We start from the raw sequence: 14,853 nt of genomic DNA on the forward strand, positions 1-14,853 counted from the left end.
TCAAGGCGAGACCCGTCACCCACCCGGTTTCCGTAGTGTAGTGGTTATCACGTTCGCCTCACACGCGAAAGGTCCCCGGTTCGAAACCGGGCGGAAACAGACAGCTCTCCTTTTTAACACTAGAATGGAACTGATTCCAAATAATTTTCCTCAATTATACTCTCCTTATCCCCCCAGTGTGCAGCTTGAAGCTACTGCACTGGGCGGGTCCTATTTCCCACACCCAAGCCTATACCCCTTTCAATGAGCTGGGACCCCTTCTCCGTGTCCACACCAGCTGCCGGAAGCGCGTTCGGGGCTCCTTCCGGTCCCCGCGCGGCTGGGTAGTCCACCGCCCAGGCTCGCCCCCCTCCGCCGACTCGGGTAAGTGCGTGGCAGCCTCCGCGGGCCGACCTCCGCGAGGACAGTCAAAGAAGCCGCGGCGCTCCCACAAGTGCTCTCGTGAAGGCAGAACCGGGAAAAGGCCGTCGCAGGCCCGACATCGGCCCGGGAGGACAGGGAAGCGCGAGCCGAGGGGCGTTTGGCGGGATGCCCTGGGCGCTGCCGAGCCCACCCCTGCCGGTTCCGTTCCGAGGGGACCGAAGGACCCAGTCTCCCTACAGGTCGTCCCTCTCACCTCGCCAAAAAGAAAGGCTGCTGGGCGTGAAGGTTCACACCAGTAACCGCAGACACTTGGAAGGTTGAGGCAGGAGGATTGCTGTGAGTGCAAGGCAACCCTGGGCTACAGAGTGAGACTGTCTAAAACAAACCAAAAGTAAAGGCAGATCCCCAAGTTAAGAAATAGATCAGTGGATTCCGCGAGGGTGCAGAGATCCCAGGGATGGAGAGAGACTAGAATTGCCTAGAACTCCCAGAAACCCTCAGGGAAGCAAAAAGATACTGCTAAAATGGTGTTGCATGCGTTTGCTGGAGATTTGGTGGGAATGAGTGTTGGAGAGGACGGGGTGTAGTCCATGGGCACCTCAGCCAGACTTGCTGTGGGAAAACAAAACAAAAACTGGACAAAACCTCAAAATGAGCCTAATCCGAGATATGCCATTAGCTCTCACTGTTGCCTCCTTTAGTAGTCCTAAGGCTGCCATAGCAACATTCCGCCAAACTGGTGCCTCTAACAAGAGAAACGGGTCTCTCAGTTCTGGGGGCAAAAATCCACGGACTAGGTGTCAGCAGGCTTCACCTCGTCTGAGACTTCTTTGTGTGGACAGGCACTTTTTCACCAAGTCCTCACAAAATCACCTCACAGTCTATGTTTTCTGTATTCTAATCTCTTCCTATGAGTACACAGCTAAGATTGGATGAGGGACCACCAAGTGACCACATTTTACCATCTTTATCGATTTAAAGACCCATATCCAAACTGAGGAGGACACCCACAGCCCACAGTCACATTCTGGGATGCTTTGGGTTAGGATTGTAGCATATCGGTGTATGGGGGAGCACAATTCAACTCATTACATTTCCACTTGTCCAAGATCGGAAGTCACATTTCCTCAAAAAAAAAAAAAAAAAAAAAAGAATTGTAGCACAGCTCGTGTCCTCATTTTCATTTACATGTGTTTATTGTAGAAGAAAATACTATTGCTTTTTATTTCACTTGGCTAAAGCTATTTCTGCCAGTTAATGTAAACTTCACAAGTCTTTTTTTTTCAGATGAAAAATGCAAATTTTCTTAGATTAAAAAGTATATCCAATGGACTGTGGTAGTTTATGCCTTTAATCCCAGCACTGGAAAAGCTGAGGCAAGAGGCTCACCTTTGAGGCTAGCCTGGGCTACTGAGTGAGACACTATTTCAAAAGAAGGATAAAGCTAATATTCTTATTCCTTCTTCCTGGTAACTGGTGGTGGGGAGGTACTGTTCTATATTATAATGTTATGTGGAATTAGCAATTTGAATGGGAATGTATCTCTTGCCTAGCACAAGTCTGACCTTGGCTTTGATGAAAGCGGGGGGGGGGGGGGGGGGGGGGGGGGAGGCGGGGGGGGGGAGGAGCTATTAAATTAAATTGGAGCTAGGTGGTGGTGGCACACGCCTTTAATCCTAGCAGAGGCAGGTGGATTTCTGTGAGTTTGAAGCCAGGCTGGTCTACAGTGCCAGGGCTACACAGAGAAACCCTGTCTGAAAAAACAAAACAAAACAAAAGTTAAAAAAGCCCAGTTCTTTACAAGTGAATGTAAGTGAGTGATTCAAATGTTCTTGAAGCATTTATCTTTTTTTTTCAAGGTAGACAAATAGCTTAAGTATTTTATTTGTTTGCAACTAAGTTTGTTAACACTCTATAATGAAAATGTACAAAGAATAATGTTGCAGTTTTTGCTTAGATTTAAATCAAAGACATTCATTAATAAGGAATCTTCAAATGTGAGTACCCCAGAAATGTCCGTCAGCCATCCATCTCAACAGCTGTCTTCCTTACTTTGGAAGGTATTGGCAAACATTTGAATCAAAACTCAAGAGTTTTCCACAATAAAGCCGTAATTAATAAAACTATTCTATATTCAAACTAAAACAATTTTAATAAACTTTCCTTTCCAAAACAATAGTAAAGGAAACAAAGCATTTTGTAAAATGTGGTCCTGAACAAGTCACAGTAAAAATAAATGTGTACTTAACTCCCACCTTCTCATCCGAGGCTGCCCTCTGCTCACAGCCTCGGGACCTAGGCAAACAACAGCCAATAAGCAACTTCAGACAGGGAGCTGTCAAAACCAAGCTCTAACAGTTGAACACGAGACCTTAGGGGAGTTTGGGGGAAGCTGGACAAAACATCCAAATCCTTGCTGAAACCGATGAGAAGGTGAAGTAGCTCCTCCCACGGAGCAGCGCTGCAAGGCCGGCCCAGCCCTGCACTCCCCAGTGATGTTCCGCTCCAGGGGAGAACTGTTCCCTGGAGAAGTTCAGTGTCCACGGAGCTCCTTGACTGTATGAAGGAGGTGAGCGCACACTCCACAGGGTATTTTAAGGCTTGGAGTCAAAAGTGTTTTCCAGCACAGCTAGTTAGAGTCTGTGTGCTGATGGCCCATCTCCAGTTTGAGAGATGGCCCATCTCTCAAAAAAAAAAAAAAAAAAAAAAAAAAAAGAGAGAGAGAAAGAATTGTTTTAGTCCTAAGACTTTAAAAGTGGTTGATAAGTCTTAGTAAAATGATTATCTGTCTAGATAATGTATTGCCTTTCTCATACCTCTAAAAGTCAGTTTTGTATTTTTCACTATCTGTGGAGTATGAACTCCACAGATAGTGGAGTTTTATGAAAAATCACATGTAAGAATTATCTGCTAGGCAATAACCACTTTTTCTCAACACGTACAAGCAAGTATTTTTAATAATTTTATATTTTATTATTAATCAAATTGTTCCTAAACTGCATGTTTTATATTACTAGACATCTTTAGAGATGATTTAAGTTCACAGAAAATTTAAACAAAAAGTTCCCGTATATCACTTTCCCCCTAAAACTGGTTTGGGTTTTGTTGTTTTGTTTTCTGAGACACTTTGTAGCCTACTTTAGTCTCTCCAGTGCTGGGTGCTGGGTGCTGGGGCTGAAGATCTCCAAAGTGCCTCCATGCACTTCGATTTTAATTCCTGTGTGTGTGTGTGGGGGGGGGGGGGGTTGAGTCGGGTTTCTCTGTGTAACAGCCCTGGCTCTTCTGGCGTCTGCTTTGTTGACCAGATAGATCTGCCTGCCTCTGCCTCCTGAGTGCTGGGATTGACATGGCGTGTGCCACCACTGACCAGCCCGGTTTTAATTCTTATTGGTTGAATTCATGTGTATGAATGTGTGCGTGCATGCAGAGGTCAAAGAGGGTTTCAGATACCACAGAGCTGAAGTTACAGGAACCAAACTCAGGTTTTCTGGAAGAGCCATCTGTCTAGCCTCTAAAATCCAGGGTTGACAAGAGGATTTACTCAGTGTGGATGGACTCTGTCAACCATTATACAGTAGCTGCTGTTAAAGCGATTCACAGAGCAGTCATTGACGTTCAGATCTCTGTTTCATCTTTCTCTTCCTCCCTCCCTCCCTTCTCTCCCCCCCTCTAGAAAGAAGAATTGCTTTACACAATGCAGCATTGTTTTCCAAATATATACTAATTTCACACATAACCCTCCAGCAGTGTGTATATGTTTTGATTGTTCCACATCTTCTGAACCCTTCATATTGTCAGGCAACTTAATTTTCATCAGTTTAGTAGGTAAGAAGCTGTATCCTGTAGCTCCCATATGTGTTTCCTGTATCATATATTCTCTATTCATTTATCTAAGTAGTACTTAACACTTTGGGCCATAGACTTTATTTTTTGCTAAATTTACATTTTGTGCCTTTTTCATGGATCTACAGAAGTTTTTTATATATTCTGGATTCTAAACCTTTGTTAGTTATATGTCACAAATATGTTTGCCCAATAGTCTAGTTCTAACACAATTTTGATAATTGCTTCAACCTTATATATGATCAAAATGGATTTAGGTTTGCTATAATCAATGATAAAAATAAAGAATATAAATTGACACCACTTTGGAAATCAGTATGGTGGTTTCTCAGAAAATTGGGAATCAATCTACCTCAAGACCCAGCTATACCACTCTTGGGCATATACCCAAGGGATGCTCAATCATACCACAAGGACACTTGCTCAACTATGTTCATAGCAGCACTATTCGTAATAGCAAGAACCTGGAAACAACCTAGATGTCCCTCAACCAAAGAATGGATAAAGAAAATGTGGTACATTTACACAATGGAGTATTACTCAGCAGAGAAAAACAATGACATCATGAAAATTGAAGGCAAATGGATGGAACTAGAAAATATCATCCTGAGTGAGGTAACCCAGACTCAGAAGGACAAACATGGTATGTACTCACTCATAAGTGGATATTAGATGTAAGACAAATGGTAACCAGACTATAACCCACAGCTCCAGAGAAGCTAGCTAACAAGGAGGACCCTAAGAGGGATGCATGTATCGCCCTGGGAAGGGGAAATAGATGAGATCTCCTGAGTAAACTGGGGGTGAGGTGGGACAATGGAGGGTAGGGGATGGGGAATGAGAACATAGGGGAATGGGAGGTTTGAGCTGGAACAGGGATAGAGTGGGAGAGCAAGGAAAAAGATACCATGATAGATGGAGACATCATGGGGATAGAGAGAAACAGGGTGCTAGGGAAGTTCCCAGGAATCCACAAAGATGACCCCCCACCTTAAACTACTGGCAATATATGAGAGGGTGCCTGAACTGGGCCTACTCCGGTAATCATTTTGGTGAATACCCTAACTGTCATCATAGAGCCTTCATCCAGTGACTGATGGAAGCAGATGCAGAGATCCATGGCCGGGTGCCAGGCGGAGCTCCAGGAGTCCAGTCAATGAGTCGATGACAGAGAAGAGGGATTCTATGAGCAAGGGATATTGAGATCATGATGGGGAAACGTATAGAGAACCAAACCAAACTAATGGGAACTCATGAACTGTGGACCAATAGCTGTGGAGCCCCCATGGTGCTGGACTAGGCCCCTCTGCATAGGTAAGATAGTTATGTAGCTTGATCTGCTTAAGAGGGCCCCTGGCAGTGGGATCAGGATCCCTCCCTGGTGCATGAGTGGGCTTTTTGGAGCCCAGTGCCTATGGTGGGACACCTTGTGCAGCCTTGGTGCAGGGGGAGGGACTTAGACCTGTCTCAACTGAATGTACCAGGTTCTGTTGACTCCCCCATGGGAGACCTTGCCTTGAAGGAGGTGGGAATGGGGGGTGGGTTGGAAGGGAAGGTTGGGGGGTGTGGGAGGAGGGAGGAGGGAGGAGAAGGGGATCTGTGGTTGGTATGTAAAATGAATAGAAAATTTATTAATAATAAAAAATAAAATAAAATCTCTCACTAAAAAAACCCTTTAGTAAAAAAAAGAATATAAATTGACAAACTGAATCTAATTTTTAAAAACACCTCCAGAAAATATAATGTTAGCTTATGAATTACTAGCTACTTTTCTTATTACAGTAACCACATACCTGAGAAGCAGCAACTTAAGGGAAGGAGGATTTATTTGACTCTTACTTTGGGGGCACAGGGCATCCGCGGTGAAGGCTTGGTGGTGGGGGGCAGAACTGACGGTCTTGACAGTGGGCGCTTACTCATATCTGAGAGGACTGGGAGGCCGAGCATCGTCTTTTCTTTGTATTTTACTTGCCATCCACGAGTCACTAGCTTTAGTATAATTTTATTTTTAAGTGTTAAACGTGCTGATTGCTTGGTGGTTCATGTGTTTCATGTCTTGTTGAAGAATTCCCAGGAGTAGCGTGAGAAAGAAGGCATCCATGGCTGGCCGGCTACGCGCCACGTACCGCTCCCTCCACGCTAAGAGAACCGCAAAAGGACGAAGGGGAGGGGTCTGAGCCACAAGCCACAATAGGCCCCCCGAAAAGACAGGAGAAGAGGAGACGAGCAGGCAGATGCTGGCAACGGCTGGAACAATCCTGCTTTGAAAACTCACGACGCTTCCACAGTTCATCCCCAGGAGGAGAATGATGCTCGATGCCAAGGAAAATGGCCTGCGCTGTTAGGGGACCCTGCTGTTGAAATCACTATTTTTAAAAATCAATCTTTTTCTTCTCCAGTTGTGGAATTTTATTTCTTTTTGAAGTTACATTGTTAGTACATAAAGGCACTTGGTTTTTACTTGTTTGTTTTGAGGGGTGGGGGGTGGGGTGGGGGAGATAGTGAGTGTATTTCAGAAGCTGAATTGAAATGAGGGAAATGGGATTTTCTTTTTTTTTTTTTTTTTTTTTTTTTTTTTTAAGATTACTGGTTTCCAAGAAAGGTTCTCTGACATTACATTCATACTTGAAGTTTGGCAGAGAATTGCTATAGAACAGGGACCAAACGTCACAGGCATGACTACCTCAAGTAACAATAACTGGGTTTTCTATGACATCATGATGCTACCACTCAAAAGAACAAAGATTCCTGCCTTTAGTTGGTAAGTCATCCTGTGGAGAACCATGTTAAAATAAGACAATTGCCACAGTACCCACAAAAGAAGACAAGAGCTTTCGAATGGTAGCGTGAGTGCAGAAAGACCTTCACAAAAATCTCCATAGCTGCCCTCCCCCACCCTTAAACACTATAAAGTACACTAATTGTGGAGTGTCTGTGTAAGGGAGGATAGGCGCCCGGATGCCTAGCTTTGGGGATTTAAGTAGATGGTCCTGTTATGGTGAACAAGGTACGGAATACATGAGGAGGAGGGGGATGGGAAGACTGATGGACTGTGAGGGGCCTAGGGAAGGAGCCACAGGCCTGGGATAGCAGCACTCAGGAAGATAATTTAGCAAGATCCTCATCCAGTCCAGTGTCCATTACATTGTGAGTTAGAGACCAGCCGGGGCTACATGGGACCCTATTGGTTAAAATATTAAGGCCACTCCAAGTAGTTAAAAGGGAGGTTTATTTTGTGGGATAACTCACAAGTAAAGGGATAGATAACAGGGTCTGGGAAAGGTGTAGTGCAATCCGGCTGTGTTCTCTGGAGAACTCTGCTCAGTCTACCTCCAGCATCCAGGGTCCAGGAACCAAGCGAGCCCACCCATCTGAATCTCGGGTCTTCAGGGTCCTCTCTCAGCCCCGCCAGGCATGACAGTTACCGAAGCCTCAATGGGGGTTAGTTAGAACTTCCAGATCAAAGCTGGAATGGCTACCCACTACATCTCCCCCTTTTGTCTAAATAAGAAGGTTCTAACCTAATACAAGACTATATACAAAGGAATGGTTATCAAATATTGTCCAGGAGTAATGAGGGATAATGACCTAGATAAGATGGAACTACAACCAATGTGAACAATATCAAGCAAAAAACACATACTAAATCCCAGAGAAGTCTAGAGCATAGGTAAATGCATGTTACAAAGATCATTCCAAAAGGTGTCCTATCCTAAAGAACCTGAATCTAATACTTAATACGTTCTATCTAAGATATTATATATATATACTAAGTTGTAACTATAACTGCTAGTCTTCAATCCCATCAAAGACCTGAGAAAGAATATAATGGTACCTGAGAAATGGAAGATGGATGCAAGCAACTTTCAGGAATCTTGCAAGAGTAGACCGAGACAGCTGGCAGCCTGGACAGTCACCTAATGTTTCTCAGCATTGTTGGTGCATTCAAATTGGCTACAGGCCTAGAATATCTGACAGACCATTTTCAGAAGCAGGAATTCTCAAAGACCATCTTACCCTGTCTTGGCAGAGTTCAGAAGTCACTTTTCCTTGTGTCTCACTTGTCCAGAAGGACAGCACTCGTATTGTCAGCAGTTGAGGCAAGGGTAGTTCTTTGTCAATAGGCCATTTTGTGCCAAGAAGACAAACTTCCAACTGGAAATGTCTTAGAAGCCCAACGTTCTCTCGGGATCAAATTGGTGCTGCCAGGAGCAATTGTGTCTCACATCAACGAAATTCTGTTATTTAGATGCCGTATTTTCAGAAATGCAAGCCAGGGCCAGAGAGATGACTCACTGCGTAGATGTGAGGAGCCGAGCCTGAGGACCCGAGCTCCACCCTCAGGGCTCTGTTAACAGGGATGGCTGGAGTATCAGTATTTGTCCTTCGGTTCCCCAGCTCCAGTTCACAGAAGACAGCACTAACAGGGCTATGAGACCCTATACATGCAGTGAGCTGTGTCTACGGAAGGGATTACGAAGTTGGGGATCCCATTTCTTAAATGGCCAGCAGGAAGTATAACTGCTCATTTCTCTGGAGACATTATTTTCTAAGGCTGCTCGCTTTGTAATCATCTTGAAAAGAATCTGGAACAAAGAGAAGTCAGGTTGTCAATAACAAAACACGAAGATATGAAACTCACAGAGAACTGTCTCCTAACAATGAATTGCTCGCAGTAGTGGCATTTTCTGTGCTTGAAAACAACCAAGCCAATGAACACACAGGTTTAGAGGTCAAGAGAATGGTAATATGTCTGTTAGTTAATCCGTTGCCTCTAGTATATGAACTGTTTGCTTCGGGGAGTTGAGGATGATGAACTTTATTTTATGCTTTACCACATATATACCACATATATATATATTTGTGTGTAGTGTGTATATGTATCGAATTATGTTTAGTTGAAACCTAACAACGCCCACATTCTATTCCTAGGCTTTTCCCAGAACAATATCAATATTCTACATTTAGGCCCAAGCAAAATCACTTTTGCTGGAGCTCGTAAGGGAGCAACTGAATTGTTTTGGGCTAGCTCTTTGAATATGAAACGAGAGGTGGAGGAGGTGGGGAAGTAACAGTTTATTTAATGATGTTTGGCTTTAGCAGCTTTTGAAAAAATGGAAAGAAAAGATGCTTTGAAATAAGGGTTCTCTCCCTTTTCTCATATCCTGTACTTGAAAAGCCGGTGACTATTGTCTCTCTGACCATTTCAAGATTTTGTTTTGTAAAGAAAGCAAAAACTAGACACAAACATTCTAAAACAAACACAAAAACATTCTAAAACTCTCAGTGTCGGAAGGAAAAGGCGCTTTCAAAAATTGGGCTGAATCTCAAAGCACTTTTAAGAGCTGCTGGGGATGTAGCTCAGTGGTAGAGCGCATGCTTCGCATGTATGAGGCCCCGGGTTCGATCCCCGGCATCTCCAGTTGCGCTTTTTTTTGCAAATGGGACATTTAAAATGTCAAATCAGTGTATATTATGTCCTGAACTATATTTATTTTCTACAGTATTTTTTTAAACTACAGCTAATAGAGCCGGATGTTAGCACCGAGGGGCCTAGAATTACTTTAAAGTATTTTAATATCATTTTATCTGAAATAAATGAATTCGAGAGCGTAGAAAGGCACACCCCATGCATGATGAGAAAAGAGAAGCATTCTGGAAATGGTTATTTGTGGTGTACGACTGGCTTTTAGGGCAGAAGTCATATTGTCTTGAAAACAAAAAACGAGGAGAGGATGTCGTTAATCCTGTATTTTCTAGCACAAAAAAAATCAGTATAGAATTGAGGAAACGCGAAGAGTCCAGCTCTTTGAGGGCAAATTCAATTGTCTGAATATACAGGGTGTTTTCCAACAGAACCAGGAAAAGAATGCAACATAAACTTGTTATTGTGATTTTGAAGAGCAGTTTTCGCCACTGGCCGGTTAGCTCAGTTGGTTAGAGCGTGGTGCTAATAACGCCAAGGTCGCGGGTTCGATCCCCGTACGGGCCAGCCTTCCCTTTTTGCAGGCTCAGTCTCCCGCCAACCTTATGATAACAATTGCGTGAAATTTCCAGAGGGAAAGACAAATTTTGCAAGGATTAGTGTTACAGGACAGTTGCCACAACCTCGAGGAAATGTTTTCCAACGAGTCCATCTCACTACGCAAAATTGTAAGAGATTCTTTTTCCCTGGGGCTCAGTTGCTTCACATTAGACTGGCAGAACAGTCCAGGGCATCTTTCGAGTTGAGTCTGAATTCATTAGAAGGAAAAAGGTCTCATCGTTTTGTCGAGTGCTTAAACGCTGCCTCGGAACGGTCTGTAAACAGAGTGTCCAGTATTGGCATACAAGGTTAGCGTGAGCTGACAACTCAGTCTCTGCTGGCGCGAGTTTGGGGCAGGAATCCCAAGCCTCTAGAGAAACTTCTCCTTTCTCTCTCTCTCTCTCTCTCTCTCTCTCTCTCTCTCTCTCTCTCTCTCTCTCTCTCTCTCTCTCTCTCCCTCCCTCCCTCCCTCCCTCCCTCCCTCCCTTCCTTCCTTCCTTCCTTCCTTCCTTCCTTTCTTTTTTTATTTAACCTTTGATTTCTCAGGTAAGAAAAGGCTAAGCCCCTTTCCAGAATCTGCTTTAGTCCGTCCGAACATTGATTCGGTGTAGTGAAGCTAGCCGCCTGCCCCTCTCAGTCCATTTCTTGATGTTTTCCTCTCCATTCATCACATCCTTTTTCCTTCTATCTTCTTTCAGGATCCCAATCCTATTAATCTCTACATTCCCTGAACAGCTGATTTTTCTGTTTATTCGTGAACTCCTGGCTGTATATCTCGGGTAGTGCATTTTTTCACCTGTCGCATTATCGTCCGAAGGAAAATTCCCAGATGAAGTCGTGAGGTCCAGGTGGGTTTGGGGACGGTGCAGGCGGGTTGCCATCAGCCTCCCACTGACACGTGTGGCTCAGTTTCGGGTTTGCTCAGAAATGAGTCCTCCAGACATCCACTAAGTAAATCTGGGAAGGAATTAGATTCTCTGTGTTCTTAATAAACGCCATGGTTGTTTCTCTTACAAGGACGGGTCAAGAGGTGTTTACACAGTCTTTAGAGATTACTGAAGGAACGTTCAGAAGACTCAAGTAACCTGGCTCATCGGGAAAAACAAACAAAACACCACCCAAATTAAAGGCAATGTAAATTATATTTACTAAACACCTACCAGGCAGTAGCAAAAAGAATTTGTTAAATAATTAAGAAAACGAAGATGCGACAGCTGTGCACGGCTCGTTGGTCTAGGGGTATGATTCTCGCTTAGGGTGCGAGAGGTCCCGGGTTCAAATCCCGGACGAGCCCAGTTTTGCCTTCCTGTCACTGGAAGTTTAAATTTAGCTGTACCCCAAATGGTGTCAAGATCACATTCTCCTTTGCAAGTGTTCTTTCTATGCGCTGTCTTCCGCTTTATATCTTGAAATCTCTTCTAACTAAAACCAGTTGCTTTCAGATTTGACTTTCACTTTTTCCTCCAGTGGGTCTCAGAGTCTCGCTAGGCCAGCAAGCCCCGCGCCATCCAAAGTCAGGGGCTCTAAATTCTGCAAAAGCGGTATAGCTGCATGGTACAACGTTCCAGAGCTGCCCGCGGTGATGCCATAATTAGAATTAATTTTTTTAAAAGTTACAGGCTTTGAAAACAGTTTTTGCTTCATAGTAATGAAGTAAGGAATTATATGGTAATGCAAACAAAAAGCCTGCGCCCAACGTGGGGCTCGAACCCACGACCCTGAGATTAAGAGTCTCATGCTCTACCGACTGAGCTAGCCGGGCACCTGTGCAAGCTGCGTCTACACTTTAATAGGAGAATATGTACTGTTCCCCCTTTCTTAAAGTAGCCATAAATTCCGATTTTAGATTTTATTCCGTCATTTACGTTAGTTTTTTTAGGTAGATGAAACTCCAACAACAAAATTTTGCAGCAAATTATTACTCTGTATTCCACTTGACGTTTTCCTTCTTTTCCCATTCTCGTTCACTGGTGTCTATCTTTTCTTTCCTATTTTTCCTCCCTTTCTTTCTATCTCTCGATCTTTCTTTCTTGATGTCTCTTCTTTTTCTCCCTCCCTCCCTCCCCTCCCCTTCTCTCTTCTTTTCCTTTCCATCTCTCTCTCCTTGATAAATCACAAAATGTTTCCTGGATCGCTAATGCTTTTCCAGAGCTCCAGACCTTGTGGCTAACTTGGTTCTGAGCACCGTCCTCCCACAGGAGCTCAGTTCCAAAGCCCCAGGCATCAACCCTCTCCGATCCCCTGGTGCTTTCTGCTGGTGTTCCCATCACCTGCCAAGTCTCCCGGCTTCCTTGCTCTTTGTGTGAAGAACAGACCTGAAGGGGACAGTAATACAGACAAGCTCTGCGAGGAGGCTGATGTTGACAGGTGTTGAATCACAGCGGACCGCAGCAAAGTAAGACATTTGATTGTGTGTCTGTCAGGAAGGCCGAGTCGGCCAGATTGCCTGTCAACTTCATAAATTCATAGTAAGAATTATAACTATGTGGTTTGATGCATTTTTCAATTGTTTTCAATATAGGAAGGACCAAATTCATACCCGAAGTTGACTGGTATGTAATCAAAGCAAAGGGGCTTAGACGGTAACAGTTGCATCATTTCGAAAAACCAATTAACACTCAGCACCTCATTAAATCCGCCAAGAGGTCATTGAGATTGCATTGCAAAAACACCCACGTCTGAGTGTCCAGTCACCCTCCCCAGCCTCTCCCACCCAAGCCTTCCTTTTTCCTCTACCTAAGAACCCGAATGTGTCTCCATTTGTTATGTCATGTCATTCCATATTCTAACCATGCCATAGAACAACAACAACAAAATTCTCACGCTACCTATTCAGAAAGGCAGCTCCTTAGGTCTGACACAACACACGATCGTGTATAGTAACTAGCAGGGTGGAGTCCCTAGATTTGGTGATGTTGCTGGAATGTACGCAGTGAAACTGGGAATCAAACATAAGCAGTGGGTTTAACTTACAATGCTCGAAGCCATGGAGTCTTTCAAATCGATTGACGAACATAGTTAGGTGGTCACAGATGGTTTAAATGCAAGATTGATTTTTTTTTTTCTTCTAGTGGGAGACAAGGAAGTCATGCTCAAAGCTCTGGCTGTTTTGGGGTGCAGCAAAGCTCTCCCGCAGGGTCTTTTAAAACATATAATATATATGTTTTAATTTTTTTTTCAGTAAATGTGATTGAATTGACAAAGAATCTCACGTGAGCTTTCCTCGTGACCGATCGTCTGCAGGCAATTTACATGCTCTTTGGGAGAGAGCCGCAGGACAAGAAACAAAACCCAGAAGGCAATCGTCTGCGGGACCATCTGCGGGACCACAATGGCGTAGGAATACTTCTGAGCTTAGCAAGGCTCTGGGTGAAGGGCAGAGGCTGAGACACTCACTCTGAGCAACCGAGCCGACTCAGGGACAGTGTTTGACCTCTCCATGCAGGCAAGTGTGTACTTTAGAGAGACAGAAAGGATACAGAGGCTGCAGGGCAGACTGGGCCTTAGGTGAAGGGAACAGGAAACCCTTCCTTTTGTCTTATCCCACGGTATCTTCGTTGATTTGTTTACACCGGGCTCTCACTGCACTCATTTCGTGGACCAGGTTGGGCCTGGACTTCACTGAGATCTCCCTGCCCCTGACTTCCTGGTGCTGGGATTGTAGGCGTACACAACCGTACCCGGACCAGTCAGAGACTTTTGCTGCAGCTAGAAGTTAATCGTTTCAAATCTTGCTGGTAAAATGGGTTACAAACTGGCTGTTTAAATTCACCACAATAAAGGTTTGTCCTCTCAATAGTCCTTATAATAGTTTTGTTTCTGTTTCCTTGGTTTTCAAACTTACGTTTTCTTCTGGGGCAAAGGCATCAAGTGGCAGAAATTTGGTTCTGAAGAGGCGCTGAATCTTAAAAAAAATGAAAAGAAAAGAACGAATACAACTAAAAAAGTAAGAGGCAGGAGTCTAACCTCACGCAGAGATGGCATCCCCAGTGGGAGGAGAGCGCACGTGGGTCCTTCGATAGCTCAGTTGGTAGAGCGGAGGACTGTAGTTGGATCTTCCGGGCATCCTTAGGTCGCTGGTTCGAATCCGGCTCGAAGGAATCCGTAGTTTTAGCGCTTACTTTTGTAGCTCACCCGCAAGATAAACTGAGTGGCGTCTTCAAAGTTTGAATCAGCCTAACCCCATTCTCGATGTGCAGTGAAATGAATATAAGTTTGAAAAATTGTTCTCTGTAATAATTTTTAATGCTCGCAAGCAGTCTCCGACTTCATAGATCACATAATCCCACCCCTGGAGATCCTTGTCCCTTGAAGAAAGGGACCAGGAATGTCCGTCCCCTGGGCCCGGGGTCTGGAGCCGGGAGTGCGCACTCAGCCCTCCGCGCCGGGGGAGTGACTACGAGGCCCTCGGGTAATCGGTGGGGCACGCGCGCCCCCCAGTGGTCAGAGGAGAATTCTCAGCAGCTGGACCTCAGGCTCCAGCTCCTGAGCCCGGAGAGTCACCAGGCCTCTGACCCCAGGGAAAATTCTGTCTATTCAGTGGTCTTGGCTTGTTACGTGACGGTGGTTTGTTGTTTTGTTTGTTTTTTCAAGCGACTGGGGAAACTTAGCGCATATCAGAA

The 14,853-nt window shown here is 44.5% G+C and overlaps 1 long non-coding RNA gene and 6 other non-coding genes across 7 annotated transcripts; 6 read left to right on the plus strand and 1 right to left on the minus strand.

Moving 5' to 3' along the window:
- The first annotated feature begins 26 nt into the window (after positions 1 to 26).
- Trnav-cac (transfer RNA valine (anticodon CAC)) lies at positions 27 to 99 on the plus strand. Its single transcript has one exon. It is a non-coding gene; the product is annotated as a tRNA-Val (tRNA).
- A 9,457-nt stretch (positions 100 to 9,556) lies between these two features.
- Positions 9,557 to 9,628, plus strand: Trnaa-cgc (transfer RNA alanine (anticodon CGC)). Its single transcript has one exon. It is a non-coding gene; the product is annotated as a tRNA-Ala (tRNA).
- Positions 9,629 to 10,124: 496 nt separating this feature from the next.
- Positions 10,125 to 10,198, plus strand: Trnai-aau (transfer RNA isoleucine (anticodon AAU)). The gene has a single exon. It is a non-coding gene; the product is annotated as a tRNA-Ile (tRNA).
- Positions 10,199 to 11,453: 1,255 nt separating this feature from the next.
- Trnap-agg (transfer RNA proline (anticodon AGG)) lies at positions 11,454 to 11,525 on the plus strand. Its single transcript has one exon. It is a non-coding gene; the product is annotated as a tRNA-Pro (tRNA).
- A 344-nt stretch (positions 11,526 to 11,869) lies between these two features.
- Positions 11,870 to 14,032, plus strand: LOC128103131 (uncharacterized). The gene is made up of 2 exons (XR_008215634.1): positions 11,870 to 12,626; positions 13,413 to 14,032. It is a non-coding gene; the product is annotated as an uncharacterized LOC128103131 (long non-coding RNA).
- Positions 11,921 to 11,993, minus strand: Trnak-cuu (transfer RNA lysine (anticodon CUU)). Its single transcript has one exon. It is a non-coding gene; the product is annotated as a tRNA-Lys (tRNA).
- Positions 14,033 to 14,243: 211 nt separating the features above from the next.
- On the plus strand, positions 14,244 to 14,331 carry Trnay-gua (transfer RNA tyrosine (anticodon GUA)). The gene is given in 2 exon segments: positions 14,244 to 14,280; positions 14,296 to 14,331. It is a non-coding gene; the product is annotated as a tRNA-Tyr (tRNA).
- Positions 14,332 to 14,853: the final 522 nt, after the last annotated feature.

This window comes from Peromyscus californicus, unplaced genomic scaffold (genome assembly GCF_007827085.1).
Source record: "Peromyscus californicus insignis strain IS unplaced genomic scaffold, ASM782708v3 Scaffold_8__1_contigs__length_139910024, whole genome shotgun sequence".
Taxonomy (NCBI): Eukaryota; Metazoa; Chordata; class Mammalia; order Rodentia; family Cricetidae; genus Peromyscus; species Peromyscus californicus.